The sequence below is a fragment of the Podarcis pityusensis genome (assembly GCF_964106645.2).
Source record: "Podarcis pityusensis genome assembly, chromosome: 7".
Lineage (NCBI taxonomy): Eukaryota > Metazoa > Chordata > Lepidosauria > Squamata > Lacertidae > Podarcis > Podarcis pityusensis.
The window spans coordinates 32,354,442-32,371,408 of NC_138031.1; the positions used below are offsets into that span (position 1 = coordinate 32,354,442).

General features: G+C 39.8%; 1 long non-coding RNA gene across 1 annotated transcript in view; it reads left to right on the top strand.

Annotated features, from left to right (window-relative positions):
- The window catches only part of LOC308481379, a 916,155-nt gene that overhangs the window by 617,330 nt on the left and 281,858 nt on the right, over positions 1-16,967 (top strand). The gene's annotated exons all lie outside the window — the stretch shown is intronic.

A 16,967-nucleotide genomic window follows, 5' to 3' on the forward strand; every position in this document is an offset into this window, starting at 1 on the left:
ATTGGAAACAGAATTGTTAGACTCCAAAATTAAGAATTTGTCAAAAATGTATAACTTGCTGTTAAAATGGAATACTCAGGATGAAACGGTGAAATCAGCAATGATTAAATCGGCACAAGATGTTGGACATAACATAATGATGGCTGACTGGGAACAGTAATGGACCACAGGTATGAAATTTACGGCATGTAATGCTCTAAGAGAAAACTTAATGAAAATTATTTATAGGTGGTACATGACACCAGTCAAGCTTGCAAAAATCTACCATTTGCCCGATAATAAATGTTGGAAATGTAACGAGACTGAAGGCACATTCTTTCACCTTTGGTGGACATGCCCAAGGATTAAGACATTCTGGGAGATGATTTATAACGAAATGAAAAAGGTATTTAAATATACCTTTCTGAAGAAACCAGAGGCCTTTCTCCTGGGCATGGTCGGCCAATTGGTGCTAAAGAAGGATAGAACTTTTTTTATGTATGCTACAACAGCAGCAAGAATACTCATCGCGAAGTATTGGAAGACACAAGATTTACCCACCCGGGAAGAATGTCAGATGAAGTTGATGGACTATATGGAATTGGCAGAAATGACTGGCAGAATCCGAGACCAGGGAGAAGAGTCGGTGGAAGAAGATTGGAAAAAAATCAATGATTATTTACAGAAATATTGTAAAATTAATGAATGTTAGAAAAATGTTGGAATGAACTTACATGGCTTTAGTAGAAATGTTATAAAGAATTAAGTATAAATAGATTAATAGAGTATTAAAGGAAAAAATAAGGTTAGAATGAGTTAAGATAATTATAGGATAGAAAACAGAGGTAGATGGAAAGGAATTGCGGAAATAATTAACAGAAGTGGAATACAAAAAGGGAGGTGTGAGGAGGTCGAGGAAAGAAGTGAATGAAAGATGGGATAATGAAATTTGATTTATTTTATTGTTGTTGTATTGTTTTGTTAGTTTAATGTATTGTATTGTATTGTATTGTATTGTATTGTATTGTATTGTATTGTATGTGTTTTTTCTTTTCTTTTAGTGTTTAAATTTTTTGGAAAGGTAATAAATATTATTTTTTTTTAAAAATTGAATCTAAAAAACCATGGAGCACACATACATTTAAATGTTTGCTGTCATCCAATGTATATTGTATAGTCCAATTGACCCTCCGATCAGATGTCATGGGGATAAAGCACTACACAACTTTTAGAAGAGACAACTTTTGGAAGCCACCCAGAGTGGCTGGGGCAACCCAGCCAGATGGGGCAGGGTATAAATAAAAAGTTATTATTATTAAAATTATTAAGCTGTTCTGTTTTGCAGATTGGATAAATAGCCCTTTTCTTAGGTCATTTGAAGGACCATGGCCAGTAATAGCCATTTGGACTTTCTATTTATCTGAAACGTAAGGAGCATCAGTTGTGTGTATGTCCTAAAATAGCCTAATGAGGACCAGACGTGCTCATTGGACACATAATGCTGACCAGTGGTGGGGTTAGAGAGAGAGAGACAAAGAGAGAATGAGATGAAAGGAGCTTTGTTATAGTAAGTCCTGCTAGTATACAGTATATTTATGTGGATGGTGAACTCATCTTGCTCCTCACAGCTCCAGGAAGATAATATTAGCACAGTTTCTCAAACAAACAAACAAACAAATTTCTGTCATTCACAGAAGTTTCTTTTCATCCTGAACCATAATTTTTTTGCCTCGGTTTCACGACACTTCATAGATGAGATTCACACCCAACCTTTGCAATTCCAAAGCCTTCAGACTTGCCACATGGAACACATCATCAAGAGACAGCCATGACTGATTGTATGAATCACAATGGCATATGAGAAAGAAGGTGGTCTCAAGGGCTTTATGTGCTGTGAATCAATACGAGTGACATTTTGTGATGGTGTTTCATTTTGAAATGGACTCGGGCCAGTACCGATTAAAGCGATAAGTCCTTCCTCACTCATTACATGTTGGTGTGCAACTACCCTTTGTTTCTGAAGTTATAATCTGTGGCATAGCATCCATTCCAATCTATCCATAGTGCAGGCCTTACTCTTATTGAAGTACCAAACCTGCATCGAAACTGTACGACTTCAGACTGCAGATGAAGCCTCGGCATGATTGATTGCTCTTCCTAGCTCAAAATGTTCCCTGAACAATAGCCGCCTCATCCATTCCAGGGAGAAGCTAAGGACAGAATCCTTCTCTCTGACATCTCTACTTTCATATGCACCAACATTCCCTATTTACCAGAGATATTCCCTATTTTCTGCTCTTTGTCTCTAGTAAATGATTTTCTTTATTTTAACCCTGGGTGGTGGTTGTGGTTGCTGTTGTTGTTGTTGACCTTTCCAGGAGACACCTTGTTGAAATGTTTTATGTAATGCTGAGCCAAAATTTCTCAGTTGACATCCTTCAGAGAAAATTTATGATATTCTACCTTTTAGCACCCCCTGCTGAAAAAAATATTATCAGTGGATATTCTCCAACATTTTCATGGCCACTTCCACCATTCCCAGCAATGCCCTCAAACATTACTAGGCTTAGGTCTTTAAGAAGGATGTGAGACAGTGTTCAGGCCACCAACAGAATTTCTGCTACCCCCAGCTGCGGCAGGAGCAGGAAAACGCCACGGGGGAAAAATAACTGTTAGACAATTTATTTTCCCTGCAGAAATTTGATTAAACTCCCTCCTCAGCCCACCCATCCATCCACCCATCCATCCATCCACCCATTAATTAATTATACCACCCTTCATCTGAACTTCACAGGATGGTCCATGATATAAATACAGTGGTACCTCGGGTTACATACACTTCAGGTTACAGACTTCGCTAACCCAGAAATATTACCTTGGGTTAAGAACTTTGCTTCAGGATGAGAACAGAAATCGTGCTCCGGTGGTGCAGCGGTAGCAGGAGGCCCCATTAGCTAAAATGGTGCTTCAGGTTAAGAACAGTTTCAGGTTAAGAACGGACCTCCAGAACTAAGTACTTAACCCAAGGTACCACTGTAAACGCATAATTAAACAAGAACAAAAACAAACCAAAACCTCAAACACATTTAAAAGGCCATAGAATGTTCAACCAGCCAAACTCCTGGTGATAGAGGAACATTTTTGCCGAAATATATGTAATGAAGATGCCAGACAAACCTCCCTGGAAAGAGCATTCCACAAATGGGGGGCCACTGCAGAAAAGGCCCATTCTCATGTTGCCACCTTCTGGACCTCTTATGGAAGAGGCACATGAAACAAGGTCTCAGATGATGATTGCAGAATCTAGGTCAGATTACATGGGGAGAGGCAGTCCTTGAGGTACTGTAGTCCTGAGCCATATAAGGCTTTATGGGTCAAAACCAGCACTTTGAATTGGCAGCCAGAGTTGTCAGGCCAAGATCATTTTTAAAAATTATTATTATGGAATGGGACGTCCCTATTTCCATCGGAGAAATGTTGGGGGGTATGCAATGATGAGGGTCAGGTAAATGCCACTGCCCCATCTGCTATCGCATTAACATCAAGACACATTGCTGCCAAATCGCACACTGCAGCTCTAACAAGTTGATAGCATGCTGTTATCTAGGGTTAAGTAACTAAATGAATACTCTATAACAATTTTGTTTTTCTATTACATCTTTAAACAAAAGGATAAAAACCTGGCCAGCTTTTAAATCAATGGAAGGCAAGCAACCTGTTATAGAACAAATGAATTTTGAAGGTGAAGTAGAGTCTCAAACAATGGGCAGGAGTTGCAAGTTAAGGCCTGGGCACTCCTTGATAGTATGAGAACCAGGGCAAGCACAGTATGGAGGGCATTAAATTATGAGAGCCCGTGATGCCATCTGAAGCGGTGCAGTCCAGACCCATATGAATCCAATTCCTATTAACTACCCATTTCTATACATGCTTACCCAGACTAATGTGTATAATTATTCCCATCTCAGGCTCCCTGAATTTCCAAGTGAATAAATGTCAGTAGAACTTAATTGGCTTCATTCCAACTACTTCTGTATAGTTGACTGATGGAATGAACTGTTAATGTGTTAAGGATGGAGATAGATGATTAAGTTGCATGCACTTAAACATCTCAAATTACTCTAACTCATATTGCAGAATTTAATAGTCACCTACTATGCTTGGTGGGGGAATGCCAAAAATAACATCCTTTCAATAGCAATGGACAACAGAGTGAGCTGTAATGTTTTACCAGTGAGGCCTCTATAAACAATCTCTCTCTCTCTCTCTCTCTCTCTCTCTATATATATATATATGGAACTCTGACTGTGTGGATAGTGTCATTATATATTTTAGTCACTAGGAGGCACAGGACATAGTTTTTTTATGAACACAGGCATTTCCCGTTGCTGTTCTGTTCTTCTTTGAGAGAAACAATAAAGTTATTGCCTCATTTCTTGACTTCTGTCATCTCTAAGCCTTCCAATATGCTGTCACTCGATCTGCTTAGGAAAATAATATTTCTTATTAGGCCATGAAATCTCCTAGAAATTCATGTGAATAGAATAAAAGGCAAACACAGAGAAATAAAGTTAGCTTTTAAAAAATCAATATTTGTTGGTAAGAGCATGCAGATTTTCAGGTTACCAAGACTTGCCATTCTTGACCTGAAGAATAATGACCTAAACATTCACAGTGAGTAAATCCCTAGGCCTAGTCCAAAAGGGCCTAGTTTGTCAGTCTCCCCATTCCACTTCCTTTCCTTATAAATCCATTAGATGGCAGTGAAACACTATCATTTTCCTGACGTGGTCTTTGGTAATTATTGCATTGTGCAACAGAAAAATCACTCCTACTGTCCTTTAGGGCCAAAGCAACTTTAAATGCTTCAGCATTTAGATACACAGAGGAAGCTTATCTATCATTTGGACAGGGCTTTTGTAAGTTTCAGGTCTAAGTCATTTAACGTTCCCAGCCGCAAATACTTGGCTATAATTCAATGAAGAGTGAAGTATGCCCAAGTTGACTGAAATCAGAGGACTTAAAACACACTTAACTCTGCATTGGATCGAAGTCTTTCTAAGATTTGTTCCTTAAAAGCAGTTTCTTACAAGGCAAGACTGAAGCTGTGCCAGAAACTGATGCTGCCAAGTTTTTTAGGGCTGCAACGCTATGCACACTTACTTTGGAGTAATCATCCCTGTGGGCCAAAGATGATTTGGAGTGTTTTGTAAGGCTTCAGCCACATACTTAGTACATGGTTTGTAGTGCATGTTCCAAAAAGACTGGGTACCACTACCATAGAGAGGTATGGGGTTTTTTTGAGAGACAGAATATAACAATTATTGTAAGGCTTCAAACTGAAATAAACTCCCTTAATAAAATGTAGATGATGCAAACCAACACCATATAAAGGTTTCTTTGATGCAATTTGATTTCATTTTTAAGTATGGGTTTATATTTTATTAGCCGAAGTATTGTGCTGTTACAGTTGTTAATCCTATTACATATATATTATGATGCTTATCTTCTTGTCATTGTTTTCCCCCCCATCACTTAGCACAAAGCAGCTTCTAGACAACCTACAAGCAGATTTAAAAACAAAGAATTGTTTGAAACTGCCACCAAAATTTAACATAAAACATCAATCTCCACTGACATCAAAGACCTACCAACAATTCAAAGTTACGTTTTCATAAAGCTTTGGCACTCCTGGATTCTATTCAATTAAATGCCTGGGAGAAGAGGAAAGGTTTAACTTGGCAATGCAAAGATGTCAGTGTTGGTACCAGGCAGGTCTCACTGGGGACAGCATTCCACAGGCAGGGGCCCACCAAAAAGGCCCTCTCACGTATTGCTGCCACCCAAGCCTCTTCAGAGGGGAAATCCAGAGAAGAGCTTTAGTAGATGATGTTAGGATCCAAATAGATTCATGCCAGGAATAAGAAAAACATTTAAAAATAATAAAGCAAATGAGAGGCAGTTGACCAAGTCGTAAGTGTTGACTGGATATCGGGGAGCCACTAGGGGGCGCATTGGAAGATGGCTGACAATACCATCTCTCCGACCCACGCGGGGTAATTAAGAGGCTGTTATGGGAGTAGGCAGCCTCCCTTGTTGCCCCAAGGAAATGGGGAACACTGCCCTTGCCTGCTGTGCCCATAAATCACCCCTAATTCAAAAGAAGGGGGTGAGGGCCCTAGGCAGAGTGCCCCCGTGTGGACATCGGCTCTCCTGGACGCTGTCTCTGATCGCGCACTAGTTGCAGCAATTTGGAATAATTAATTACAAAAGAAACAAATGCACATATTTCAAGTGAAGAAGGGGAGTGAAGTCTGCTAATTTAAGTGACCTCTGCGAAAGAAGACGACGGGCTGGAGAAACAGGAATATTTTACGATGAAGATACACCAAAGGCGGGTTATGTTGACAACGGCGCTGAATGGGGGGGGGGACCTTTTTTACTTTCCTTCTATGTGATTTACAAGAACCCCTCCTCATTAGAATCGTCGGTTGAACTGACCCAAGCAGGATGATTAAGGTCTGTGTGGAGATAAACTTTAACCAAAAGTATGCTTTATGGAGACCGAGAAGCAATAAGAGCTTTTGGGAATGGCGCAGCAATTAATTCAGAGTCGCCATCTTGCCAAAGGATTTATAGCCGGGAGGAAGAACGGACTTGTTTTCAGACTGCATTCCTAGTGAATCTCCTCAGAGGTTTTGAGAAAGGAGGCAGATTGGTGAAGATTAATGACGCTAAGACTGTTTTGATGTATGGAAGTGATGTTATATGGAAAACGTCTGGATATGGCTACTGGATAAAAAAAATAATATCCACGCAGGATTACAAACTGTTCTAACCAGCTTGTGGAGACTATCAGAGGTCACAAAGAGAAAGGAAAAATATATGAAAATAACAACAAGAGATGTGGAAAAATAATAAGAAAGGACTGGATAGTACTGTGAACATCATAAGGTTAGATTTGTGGACATTAAAACAGCAGTAAGAAGCAAGAAGTCGATTGGATCCCTTCGGAACTTGAAATATGGGTACCCCCAACAAATATTTAAAATTGTGTAATTTGGAATTTATGTAATTTGGTTTGATTTGATGTGATTGGTCGGTTAATAAAAAAATATTCTTAAAAAAGTGTTGACTGGATATCTCTACCACCACCAAGAAAAAGGACCATATTTATTGCATTGCAATAATTGAGTAGCAACAGTGCAGCATATTGTTCATTATACAAAACAGAGATGGAAACAGTTTCGGTCTTAAAAAGATAGTACAAATAATCACATTACCATTTACAAACTGGCTACTGTATGGCACCTTCCCCCCCCCCCAAAAAAACCCCTAACTTTTACTATTTGGATTTCTTATATGTCTCTTATTGCAAAAGTTTTGTGGTTTTCTTTGAGATAATACATTATCTTGTAGCATAAGAACATAAGTAGCAGTTTAAAGAGATTGTTGGGGTCAAAACTCATTCGGAAAAGCATGCATCTATGTAATCAGCTGTGCTAAACAGTGTGATTATGGTTTATCATGTCAGCTTAGATTTATCTGAAGCATGCTTCTATTTTTAATAGTACCATTGTAAAAAACAAAAACAAAATCAACTAGCCCAAATTAAAAAGTATGCACTTTTCACTAGACCACAGAAAAACCTTGAGTCACATGGCATTAAGAATCTTATTGGAAGTTACAAATGCCAGTGAATTTAGAGTTAAGGCTAAAAATATAGCCTTAACTCATTCTGTTGTGTTTAGGTATTCAAGGGAAGAGTGTACCTAGGCAGAATGGGGTTAGTTAAGGACCCACCAGGCAATTTGAATATATCCACAGACACAGCATTATATGTCGCCAGTCCCATTTGTGGATAGTGCTATATTAATGACACAATATTTGCTTTAGCGGCCGCTACATCTCTCTGCCAGGTCAAACATTTGTAATCTGGACCCAGCCTTAATATATCCTTTCAAATGGGAAAGCCACAAACAGCCATACGCTACATCAACATAACTTCCCACAATCTATTAGCCTGTCAGGATTACAGCTGTGGCAGAGCCAGTAATAGCAATCACCTTCCACGAAGGCATTAATTAGAATGTGAAAGTAATGAGGCTCCTTACTATGTGCAAATCTTTATCTCACTGTGCTGATCCCCCCCCCCTACTTCAAATGTAAAGAAATAAATTCATTTTCCCTGCCATTTTCCCTGAAAGGGACTCAAGACAACTTACAGAGAAAATAGGAACAGCTAAAAACATAGGAAGGGGAAAAGCAATCATTAAAATACAATTAAACATTTATATGAGATCTATTAAACCATACAGATCGTGTGTGTGTGTGTGTGTGTGTGTGAGAGAGAGAGAGAGAGAGAGAGAGAGAGAGAGAGATGTTAACACATACAGATAATTGCAATAAAAACAACACAGCACCAGCCCTTTCCTTAAAAACAGTCAGTTCTCAAAAGTCTGTTTGAACAAGGACAACAAGGAGGGAGCCCATCTAACTTCTCTAGGGAGCGAGTTCCAATGTCTGAGAGCAGCCACTGAGAAGGCTCTTTCCCACATCTCTACCAATCTCTACTCTATGAGGGTGGTAAGACTGAGCGAAGGGCCTCCCCTAAAGAACTTAGACCTGGACAGGTTCTTTATTATTATTATTATTATTATTATTATTATTATTAGCCAATCATGTAAAGCTGAATATGAGCAAATTAAACGTGCATTTGTTGTGAGTCATCTATATGTCTCAACTTGCTCTTCTAGGCTTGTAAAGAAGATTCTCTCCAAGTTATATACTGCTTTTATTCAGTTTATCTCAGTACAATATTATCCATTTCTTTTCCCTCTGGACTCAAACAGCCTTATTCCAGGCACTCTGCTAACAGTTTTGCCATGTTTCTGCTCTCAGACTGGCACCACTATTTCAAGACCTAGCAGTCTACTATGCTTAGCATAATCATTCACCCATTCTTGATTAGGAATTCACCACATGTAACAGAAATGTCATTTATTCTTAATAATGTTGTAGTGCTCTCTGGTGGTGGAAACAATTTCTTGCATGCTGCTTCAATTGATTTCTCTTCTTCAGAGTTCAGAAATGGTTCCCAGTTTGTGTGTCTGTGTGCAACTGAGCTGCCTTGTATCCAGACTTGTGAGAATGGAAGTCCACTTCCCCAGTGGTGTTTTCCCACCCACATCTCCTCACTGTCCTTCTCTTCACCTCTGAAAAAGTCTCTCAAAATGGCCTGGTCTGGGCCGATTGAGGATTTTGATATGTGCACATTCTGTTCTGAGCTGACTTGATCCACATTTGTGAATTAGAGTGTAGTGATACATCAGTTTATATACTTTCCTGAAGATTGCAACACATTTATTGGCTCAAATCAATATCAAAATCCACTTTGAAATTGTATTTTACAGTTAGAAGTGCCTATGTCTAGAGACTATGCATTCAAAAATACACATTTAAAATTTTTCACGCAAATTCGTAAAAACAAAAAAACCCCACAAAATAGCTGATTCATGAGAAATGAGATGGAATGAAGTTGTAGGCAGAAATGCACATCTCCCAGGTATCCCGATTTTCCAGGGACCATCACAGAAGCCATCCAGGTTTCTGATTTGATAAATTTAATAAATAATAATGATATTTTTTAAAAAGTGAGCCTATTATCCTCTTTATCCATAGCCATATATAGGTCTTCCCTGTTGTCATTGGAGAAATATTGGAGGGTATGGAAATGTGAAAATGATCTGGCCCCCTAAATCACTGGTCTATCTATCCCTAGCAGCGGGAGGGAGGAATTGAAAATATTTTGCCAGTATAATTTACAGGAATGGTAGCTCCATTCCAAACATCTGCCTTAAATGTTGCCCATACCCACTCCTGATATACCTCCCTGTGCCCCACTCTATGACTTCCCTGAGGAGGGCAGAAGGTTCTGGAGACCTCACTGAAGAAGTGGAGAAGGAAAGCCCCATCAGATGACTAGATTTCTAGTCATATATTAGATAGTCTCTGTGTATTTTAAAAATATATGGAGTATTGACATGCATATACCATTATAAAGGTGATGAAGGACTTCCTATGAGGCAACAGTTCATATTTGCTGCTAGTGTAATATAATGCCTTTTTACATACCCTTTAATGTATTTTAAAATGCATCTGTAATTGGATGGCTGCCCGACATCCATAGAGGACTAAAGGCTGGAGTGTCCTGTAGAACAGATTTGCAAAATGACAGGGGACCAGCAAAAGATGGATGAAGGAAGTGTGGCAGGACAAGGACCTGTGAGAAGGAGAGGCACAACTACCACCTTCTTTGGGCAAGTCTTTCACTGATGGAAATAAGGATCAAGATCCATTCAGGTAAGGAGAGTATCATCAATACTCATGCTGCAGAGTAAGCAGCATGGTACAGCATGCTTCTTGTCACATTAAGAGTACTGAAGGACATGGAGTACTTTCCTTATAAAATAACTTTCCTGTAACTGCTGGGTGGCTGGAACTGGGTTTATAGCTGTCTTGTGAGATCCTGCAAGAGGGAGACAGATGGTAGGCTTACAAGTTAAAAAAAAACACACACACCTCTCTTCTCAATTAGCTTAGCGCTTATCACACTGTGGGCAGTACAATAAATGATGACTATGTGATAATTGCTGAGTTGGCTTCTTTTCAAAGAATGGAATCCATATGAAAACAAACCCCAAGAGCCAACTAGAGTTGCAAGCTATGATAGTACAATGTGCAGTTAGGTGACTGATAGAAATTCTAAAGTAAGAGCCACTTCCCTGCAAGTTAAGAGTTATTCCTGTTGGGGGCAAGGTGAAATTCCCAGCAAGTCAGTGCTCAGCTGGCTTTTGTCAGTGGTTCCTAATACCCTTTCAGTCTGGTTTGTCTGAGAAGCATGAAGGGAACTGCTGATGAAAGAACTGTGGATCAATTCAGTCTCCTGTCAGTGGTTGCAATACTAGAGCATGCCAAATCCTGCACTGGTGTGGAAGGTATTCATGCCGAGTAGTTCATCACTTGGGTTTTGTTCAGTAAGCGACTTGGGGTCCTCCAGGTGACCTATTTATTGGTCATTCATCCTGACCCCCTAAGAGAACTGACCCCCCTCCCATTTTGCCCCCATTTCAGCTTGGTCCTGACACATATATTCCTCTGAGAAACAGCTCAATGCTCAAAATATGGCAGGTCCAGTGTTGTGTATATATTAGATGTTGATGTTTGTCCTTAACAGGGGTTGCCAATGATCCAGCTCTTGTGTCTTACCTTCCTACATGACTGGTTGATAAGAATATTATAATAATTCTATTATTTATACCTCACCCAACTGGCTGGATTTCCCCAGCTACTCTGGGCGGCTTCCAACAGAATATTAAAAACACCATAAAACATCAACATTAAAAACTTCTCTAAACAGGGCTGCCTTATTCATTTCCACTGCAGTTTTCACCTGGCTGGCTGAGCTCTGTGCTTCAAAGGCACTATCTGTCTGTAGTACCAACACTCCTGATTATTCAGTCATCTGACTCCCAAGGGCCAATCCCTGTGCTGCATGTCCTGTAAAGCAGTAGCCCCAGAACTTAACCCTCAGTCTGAGGATCTTGCCCCTGGTGTGAGGACACTGCCCAAGAACCTGCTCCACAACTTGACCCCTGCCTGGTTTTGCCACTGTAGAGGTTGCCTGGTTTTGACTGCTTATGTGCTTCTGACCTGGTCCTCATACAGGTTTCTCTATGAGACATTGATTTCTTTTTGGCTTTGATTACATCTCTGCCTCTTGCCCATGGCTCTCCCCCCCCCCCCCCCACACACACACCCAACTCTGGAACCCAATCCTGCTTCAGCCTAGAGCAATGCCCCTCCCCCCATTTGCTGGAACCCCACAGTCCAGAACCTGACCTATTGCAGCTTGACAGCATTATAAACCTACTTCATGAACCCACTGAATCACATTCTTGGCTTTGGTCATCAGTAAGCTGCTATAATTACTGACAAAATTGAAGGTACAGCAAAGGGTTATTTGAAACTATTTTTAGTTTTACTTTGCTATAATAATACAACATTACAGACTGGCACACAACCAAGAAACTGGGTGCAGATTCATATATAACCTATGCATGTAAAACTGCTCTAATTAGGAATCTGGGCATAGTACTAAATGGTACTCTGAGGCATATTTATTTTGCATGTGCTTTAAGAAACATGATGGCTGGTTCACCCTCGTTCATAGTAGTTGTAACATTCTTTCACACAACCACATGAAAAAAACGAGTGTAAATTCAGTTTTATGTGCAGGGAGCTGGAAGGCATCACTGTGATTGTGGCTCCTGGAAAAATGCAGCTACAATTGCTGACAAATTTAACTATGAATCAGCCTTTTTAAGTCCTGCAATCTGCATCTTCTAAGGTTTTCCCCAATGAGATTTCCTCCCAGAAGCTGCCTTTGCCACATTTGTCTTTTGATTGACTGACAGACCAGCCCTTCACATCCATGTGCAGACTAACAAGCTAAGAGACACAAAATACGCTTTCAACAGAACACTGATTCATACCAATCAGGACTGATTCACACATACCTATCCCAATCAAGGCATGTGGGTGATATAGTGCATGCTTGTTCATGCATTTTCTGCTCCTCCAATGAAAACTGATCCCAAACTTTTGTGCAAAGGGGCAAAAATAACACTGAAACTGATGAAATACTGACCATTTTTATTTAAATGCATATTCTTATACATTCACTCAAAACGATCTACACTTTTATGTTTTCACAAAATCAAGAGTAGAGAGTGTAATATTTGCCACAATTCATAATAAAACCATAATAATATGGGGGGAAGTAAGCTTATTCATTGCAACACCCGTGTCAAACAATGAACTTTATTCTCAGGAAATCTTAAAGGTGGGGAACACCCAACAAAGGTTACAGAAATATAAAAGGGAAACAGATGTTGTCATATAAATACATAAAAAATACCTTTTAAGTGCTGCTTCCAGATAGCAATCAGCATATTGTATTTAGCAAGTTTGAAAGTCCTCTTCAAGCCATCCTCATAACATTGGCTGAGTTTGGATGTAATACCGTAATGTGAGCCTCAGGTTTGTGCACTTCCTCAGACTCAAGTATTCATATGAAGGAGGACTGGAAATATTTTCTTTCATTTTCACCAATTATATGCCCAAGCAGCCCAACTTCAAACCACGGTTTACAAATCTGGCATGTTCAGACAAACCATAGCTAATGAAAAGCTGTTCCCAGTTCATACATCATGACAAGCTATAGTTTATGGTGATGTACAAACAAGGCATTTGTTGTAGTACAAAGAACAGGAGGAGCTGGCATGGTAGACGGGTGCCACAGAGCCACACACACACACACACACACACACACACACACACAGAGTTGTGTTTCTGCTACTTACCTGGACAGTGTGGGGGCTGGGCAGCGTGGCACCAAGTCCGGGTTGCATGAGTACACTGCTGGAAAAGGACTGACTCTGCCAGTGCACCCATATAACCTCAACCTCACTGCACCCTGCCGCAAACCTGCACCCTCCAGGTGAGCAGCAGAAATGTTTTGGTTCACTCCATAACACTGCCCTACCATGGCAGCTGCTCCCAAACAAACTGTACAAACTGAGATATATTAAGTATTTTGCAGCAAAAGCCAAAATCAGTGGTTTACCGGGGCTGCTCATGTAGCAGCAGAATGTTGCCCCATGTGCACACTTCTCATGGAGCTGCAGATATCCAGAGCTCCCTGGTGCATGGATCTCTATTCCATTTATTTATTTACTTAGTTACCATATTCCTAATTTGCCTTTGACATCTGATCTATGATATACAGGTTCAAGATGTATTTGTTGCATTCCTAATTCACAAGGTTTATGGGTACATTTAAAACATTTTGGGTGTACGACTTTAAGCGGCCTCAAGCTTTATGGGTTAATATACCTTGGGTTGCTGTATTATCAGTGAATACATCTGAGATAGTTGTTTTTATGGGTTCCTTGGTGCATCATTGCATGATTTTCCATCAGTGGTAGACTATATGGGCTGTTCAGCTGGCTGGTGACAACATGCTTAGTGAAACAGCTTGATTGCTATTTAATCGCATGTTGAATTTAGAGAAAGAGAGTACATTTATTATTACTAGGCTGCCTATTACTTTCAACTATCATTGTTTGGGAGCATTTGGGTCATTGTGACCAGGACTGCTACAGTTACTTATGATGAATGTAAAAAATGTCCTTACATAATGCCCAGAGTCTTGAAACCATTTACTTATATGGTTATAGCACTATAGTCAACAAGGATTTTAAAGAAACCATTACAGCTTCAGAATGTGAAGTTTGATTATTGTTGTTATCCAACTGATATTCAGTTCCACTGATATTTTCCTTCTTGCAGAAGATAAAAAGATATATATTTGAATATGCCATCATTTTCATATTCATTCTTTCAGATGGATTGCAATCATCAGTTTTGCTTATGCCAGGCCCTATCTGCACTATACACATGTAAAGCAGTATCATACCACTTTAAACACCCATGGCTTCCCCTGCAAAGTACCCTGGGAACTGTAGTTTGTTCAGGGTGCCAAGAATTGTTAGAAGACTCCTATTCCCTTCATGTAGCAAAACAGCCCTGCCCCATCCCTGTGGAAATCTCTGGTGCCCTGGTCAAACCAACATTGACAAGGCCCAAAAGGGTGGTGTTTCAGGGTGGTTTCTGGGCTTGCTAATGGAGGAACAGGAAATGGCTTGGGTTTAAAGGATTCAAAGCTTTCTCAGCCACCTGACATGGTCCCAAACCAGGCAGAGATTTAGGCAAGCTTAAGTGCTGGTCTAAGTCTTTTACTCTGATTGCTCCCAATGGGAAGGCTGAAGTGTGAGTGTGTTCAAAGCTAGAAAATAACAGAAAAGCACAATAGCAACACACCTTCGCCTTCACTTTGCCTTGCTGGTAAGAGCCCAGAACAGCTTCAGGTGGGGTGGTTTAACCGCCTTCAGCAATACCATTCTTAGTTAAGTAATTGGTTGGCCAATCAATTAAATTTGCAGAAATCTGGATTTGAGTAAGAACAATAGTCCTGAAGCAAAATGAATACTTTATTTGTTTTTTAGATGATGCATGAACAGAAGGCTCAGCATTTCCTCCTGTGTGACAGAATTCCTCTTGTGGTTTTTATAACTACTTACATTTTTTAAAAATAGTAAGGTTTTATTTAAAAAAAACAACAACCACTTTCTGATTAATTAGGTTCCAGTTACAGATAGGTAGCCGTGTTGGTCTGCCATAGTCAAAATAAAAAAAAATCCTTCCAGTAGCACCTTTAAGACCAACTAAGTTAGTTCTTGGTATGAGCTTTCGTGTGCAAGCACACTTCTTCAGATACACTGAAACAGAAGTTGCCAGATCCTTCTATATAGTGAGAAGGTGGGGAGGGGTATTACTCAGAAGGGTGGTGGGAATGGGAGATTGGCAGATAGCTGAGATGAGCCTGCTGACGACTCTTAACGACTGTAATAGGTCTTACACCCCTTACCTTTTCCTGTAAGACCTATTACAGTCGTTAAGAGTCGTCAGCAGGCTCATCTCAGCTATCTGCCAATCTCCCATTCCCACCACCCTTCTGAGTAATACCCCTCCCCACCTTCTCACTATATAGAAGGATCTGGCAACTTCTGTTTCAGTGTATCTGAAGAAGTGTGCTTGCACACGAAAGCTCATACCAAGAACTAACTTAGTTGGTCTTAAAGGTGCTACTGGAAGGATTTTTTTTTATTTTGATTAATTAGGGTATTCTTAAATGAGTCAAAAGGCTTCTATCAATAAGTTATAAATTCCAAGCCTACAAAAAAGGTGACGGTTTTGGTACCACTCTATTTTTTTGGTACCGCACTCTACCAAAGCAATTTGGTTCCATTTTAAACCTAAGCCACTAGTTTGCATGCCCTATATTCTTTTCTCATCTCTTTTGTTTTACTAAAGATTGATTTGATAGCCATTAAAACAACCTGATGTTGATGTCATAGGATGTGGAGTGCTTTGGTAAAGAGATTTTGTGTATCCTATAGGACAATCTGCTTCTCCTTGTCACGAAGGTGACAATTATCAGGGCACATTTGGTAACATCAAAAGTAAAGCTACCACTCAAAGAAAACATTTCTAGCACCATCATATGTAGTTAACACTGTAAGCATGAAATGTTAGCACCAAAAATGGTTGTTTGGTGAGGAAATCAGCCAAAATACTCAAGTAATTATTAAAACATGTGAAAGCTGTGTTAGACTGCTAACAACATTTTGGACAAGCTAGCCACTTCCTATTCCTGGGTCCTCACTGATTCACCATGCATCTGGAAGACCAATTCAGTTTACTCTGTTCTAGTCCTCTCCCCGCCCACCCCCACCCCCACATTTTTTGGTAAATATTTGTTTCATATTTGAAGGAGAAAAAGATTGCAATGTTCTAAAAATGTATTTTTACAATGGCATGCCTATACCAGTCAGGAGGTCACTGATCAGTTTTCACCCTAAACTTAATCAACATGCAGCCCTGTAATAATGAAGGCATTGAGAGAAATGGCAATTCCAGTGAAAGACCGCAGGGACTAGTCACCAGAATTTCTCCTCTGTTAAAAAAAGAAACTGCAGCACATTCTTACTACAATATTTGTGCTGCTCCAATTTTGTACACTCTGTATTTGCCAGCAATGACGCAAGACAGCAGTTGTGTAGCTGTTGCTCCAGATATTTGATTGATTGTTGTCTAAGCTCTCTCTAGAATGGTCCCATTGTTGTTAGCAAAAAAGACATAGCCTCACACAGAGCTGTTCTCTCAAGCACCATTTGATACTGGCCATGGAAGTAAATGTACATTTCTCAACTTTGCTATTATATAACCAATGGCTTTTGAACCTCATATAGTCAAGGAATGTTTTCTACATAAGTTTGTTTGCCAAGAAACCCATATTGTTTTGC